Consider the following 5,083-nt stretch of genomic DNA (forward strand, 5'->3'; position numbering starts at 1 on the left):
CTGGATGTATACTAACAACCGCATCATTGACTGCTCTTAAGTCCTGTACAGGTCGATACTCATCTGTACCGGGCTTTTGAACAGGCAGCAATGGGGTGTTCCAGGGGGAAGTACAGAATTTTAGGATACCATACCGTATGAACTTATCCAGATAGGATTGGATGTTCTTCTTAGCCTTCTGCGGAATGTGATATTGTCTTAGGCTCACTGGATAAACCCCATGTTTCAGTTCAATTTTTATTGGTGGAATATTGCGGGCCAGTCCTGGTGGGTTGTTCTCTGCCCAAACTCCTGGTATGTTAAACAATGTCTCATCACTCCTAGGGTTTTGGCTAGTCAACACTGTATAAAGTCGCCACTCTTCTTCCTTTGGTACGGATAAAGTCATAATACCTGAAGGTCCATTAAACTTTAAAGATGTTGTTCCATTTGGTAGGAACGTAATCTGCGCTTGTAATTTTGATAGCATATCACGTCCCAGCAATTGGACTGGACATTCAGGCATATAAAGGAATTGGTGTTTTACTACGTGGCCTCCCAATGTACAGAGTCGACTTTTAAGAACCGGTCTTTCAGCACTTCTTCCAGTTGCTCCTATCACAGTAATAGTCCTTCCAGATGGAGGAGCAACTAGATTAGTCACCACTGAATGTTCAGCACCAGTGTCGATCATGAACGCACTCCTTTTCCCCCCTATTGATACATCGACCATAGGCTCCGCTCGACCAAGGGGGATGGAGCCCGGTCGGTATCAATAGTCCTCCATGACCGTGTCAGCCAATCCTACGAAGTCCCTACCTTCTCTATCGCGGGACCTTTGCGCTGCTGGAATATATCTATCTTCCCTAACACTTCCTCTGTTCCCATTACTCCCTCTATAACCATTACTCCCTCCGGGGCCTCCTCTACCTCTCGCTCTGCCTCTAAAGTTTCCATAACCTGTCCTAGGTCTGTCTTTCTCAGACTGTTCTCTTCGCGGACACTCATTTCTCCAATGCCCTTCTTCCCTACAGTAAGCGCACTGATTTCTACTTAGAGGTTCCTCATTCCACTTACTATCGCCTCTATCTGGGCCCCGTCTATCTACGCCTGCGATCGCTACCGCTAGCATATCAGCCTTTTTACGCATCTTGCGCTCCTCCTCTTTCTTACTTTCCGTATCCCTGTTCATATAGACCTTATTTGCTACCTCCATTAGTTGGGTGATGGACATACCTGCAAACCCTTCTAACTTTTGTAGCTTGCGCTTAATATCTCCGTATGCTTGGCTGACAAAGGCGGAGTTAACCATTCGGGAATTGTCTGCGTCTTCCGGATTAAAGGGGGTATACAAGCGGTATGCCTCCAATAATCGGTCATAAAAGACACTGGGCGCTTCATCGCTTTTCTGAATCACCTCAACTGTCTTCGACATGTTAATGGCTTTCTTTCCTCCTGCTTTCATGCCAGCAATTATAGCGTCTCTATAGGCTCTGAGTTGAACCATATCAGCACCATTTACGTTCCAATCGGGATCGGTATTGGGATAGTGTGTTGCGGCCCATGCTGCTGGATTAGCTTGGTTCAAAGCACGGGCTCTATCTTCTAATGCTTTAATGGCTGCTTGATTTATTCTTGTCCTTTCCTCATTGTTAAATAAAGTCATTAGTAACTGCTGGCAATCAGCCCATGTCGGATTATGCGTCTGTACTATTGAGGTGAACAGATCAGTCATGGCTTGTGGTTTCTCAGTATACGAGGAATTATGGGTCTTCCAGTTTAAAAGGTCGGTAGTGGTAAATGGGACATATACGAAGACTGGGTCAGCGTGTGCCATTTGTCCTGCGGCATCGATATAAGCTGACCCGGGATTTAGGCGAAGAGGCATCTGATAATGCTTTAATTGTTGGGCACCAGTCAACTGTCGGGTTTGGATGGGGCTACGTAGGGAAGCGTCAGTCATGGTTTCCGGTCGGGGAGAGATAGGGTATGGGGATGTGGGAGGTTGGTTTTGGGAAAAGGTCGTAAATAGAACACTTCGAGCCGAGCTAGATGAAGCTTGACCGGAAGTCTGAAGTGGCGCCAAATCAGGATATTCGTTTCTAATGGGGGTGGGTTCTGGTTCCGGAAGGGGAGATTTAGTACGAGGGGGGGTGGATCCTGTACTGGAGGAGGAAGCGGAAGTGGATGGGGGTAATGAGGGGAGGGGTGCAGGACTTCCTGCGTTTGCGTCACTTCCTCTTAACGGAAAGTAAGGGGGCGGCAAAGGGATCTCGGACTCAGGGGGCGTGTCCAAAATGGGCCTAACACCAGTCCTAGTGGACGAACAAGTCCTAGCTACCATGAGGCGACACTGCTCCTCGTGGCATGTCTGGAGCCATTTTGGCGAGTCATTTACGGCCTGTCTCCAACAGTCAATATAAGGAAACTGGCCGTAAAGTTCAGGCCTACCTGATACAGCCACGTGTAAGCGCTGTACCAGAGTTAGATCCAAACTGCCACGTGGCGGCCATGCCGCAACCAAAGTAGGCCACTCCCTAGTGCACAAAGTAACTAAACGCACAGAAGACATCTTAACCCCAAAATCACAGGTTTTGAATCCCTTTTTAAAATTCTTAACCATACATCCTAAGGGATCCGGAATCGTTGACTGCGACGCACCCATTTTTAACAATGGAACGTCGTCGACAACGATTACTATACACGCGTACTTATTCAACAGTCACACCCGTTTCCTCTGGCAACAGCACCACGTGGTACGGTTACCAAGTGAAACGTACACAATAACACAATAAACACTCAGGGAATTCCCGTACACACACAGCTGCTACACCAGTCACTATATAATCAATATTATGCCCTTTTGCGTAACTATACAGTCACCCACGCTATAATTCTCTATATATGAATTACCCGTCTATAACACACCCCAGTAACATCGTCTTTTACAAATAGCGGTTACAGTACGGTTAGCATAGGTCAAAGCACAAGTTAAGGTCACAATACAATTATTAGTGGTTATGGTGTTAAACATGCAATGGACGACAATGATTAGTACTTATTATGCAATGTCAGTAAATATACAGGGTTATGGTACCGTGCACTATGATACAGCAACACACTATTAACACTCTCGCTAGACGGCTGAGCTCGCGCTATCTAACAAGATATACACTTTACTAAAACAATCGTTAACACATTTACAATTCCCAACTAAACTATTGGCCAGTACCTTGAATGGACTACCTAAAAACAATCTACATACGTTTTGGTTAGCCACACTGCCCAATCACCACATATATAGCGAGCTAGAGGACCGAATTTACACAGACGCCTCTTAGTCGCACTATACAACGAGCTAGAGGACCGAATTTACACAGACGCCTCTTAGTCGTACTATCAAAAGTCTAGTGGGTTCCAAATTTACACGCCTTCCCACTTAGCCCAGATAGGATGAGAACTAGCGAACCGAATTTACACAGACGCCGCTTAGTCTCCCGGTCCCTCCGACCTAGCGAACAAAATATACACCCTAGAACGCTAGTCTAGACAAGACACCGGTGTCCGGCTAGGGCTTATTTTACACCAGAGCGCCCTGCCTGACTAACAGAATCAAACGGTCTGACTAAAGAGCGTTCGATCGAGCGGTGCGCCTTCGCTCCTTCCCTCCGACAGAGGGGGCAGATACAGATTCAAAAACCCCTTTGGGCCTACCGCACAATCGGTATACCCCTAGCGGGTCCTGCCGTCTAAAACAGCAGTTGTCTTACCTCCTCGTTCCTGAACCTGAGTTCACACTCATCGACGGGGACACCCCAGCACTTCTCACGTAGAGGCCGATGATCTCCTGGACAACAGACCAGTGGCGCCGAGACGAAGGGAGGTCGACGCAGAAGTTCAGGGGTGCAGCCGTAGAGAACGTGGGCAAAGATAGACCGTCTCACGCCTCTGCCTCTCAGCTACCGTTGAACGATGAGCTTCCCGGCCAATGCACCAAATGATACCGGAGAAACTGACGGAAGCCAAGCACAGAGAGATGGACACAGGTTTCTTCAGGAAGGAAGAGATTCTTTATTGGATCACCGATCGGGACTCAGAGGGACTAATGTCACCAAAATACAGCAAATTCTGAGCCCCGGACAATAGTGCAGGCTCCTTATATAGGCATATAACTCCTCCCATATTAAGCTCCACCCGCACATTCCCTTGACCAATCAACACAAATAAGAATTAACTTCCTGTTTGACCGCATGGCTTGTCCAGCACAATGGAGGAGGGGGAATACTATATCCTGTATTCTTGCACATGCTCCGTACACTACTGATCGTATCTTGCCTCGTGCAACCAACTGATCGATACGTCAGCATATGCACGTACACATGCCACGTGGTAATCTCGGCCTACTAAATTTATTTTTACCGAGATTCCACCACACTATTACGTTATTTTTAATTCGATTTTGTCCTATTCACAGCCAGCAGCATAGTCAATGTGGACATTTTGTCAATTTAATTTAAAGCTCTACAAGCTTTGCAAAACATATATCAGCCCTGATCAAAATAATTTTGTTGTCACAGTACAATCAACAGTACGTACAGTCACAACGCTCACAATTTAGTTCTTACCATACGCATAAGATATATTATTATATATAATTAATTTTAGCAGTTACATGGCGCCAACATATTCCGCAGCACATTGCAGTTATACAATGGGTTTATTAATGTTATTATTAGCATTTACATGGTGAAACATATTCCACAGAGCTTTACAATTATAGAAGGGGGATATTAATTTTATTATTAACATTTACACAGCACTAACATATTCTGAAGCGCTTTACGATTATAAAATGGGGATACTTGGCAAGTACACCACTTACAGGCAACAGAGACAAGAGTGGAAGAAGACACCTCTGAAACAAGCTTACAGCTGAAGATAATTTTATTGTGCAATAAATATAATGTGCTGATATGTTCACACGTTTTACAATATACATAAAAAAAACATGGAGCTCTGCACAGGACCCGAGCTGACCTCACACCCCCCCCCCCTCCCTCATGTCCTGCGCACACACACCATATCCGGGTATGGAGCTTCCCAT

This window comes from Pelobates fuscus, chromosome 1, assembly GCF_036172605.1.
Source record: "Pelobates fuscus isolate aPelFus1 chromosome 1, aPelFus1.pri, whole genome shotgun sequence".
NCBI classification, from domain to species: Eukaryota; Metazoa; Chordata; class Amphibia; order Anura; family Pelobatidae; genus Pelobates; species Pelobates fuscus.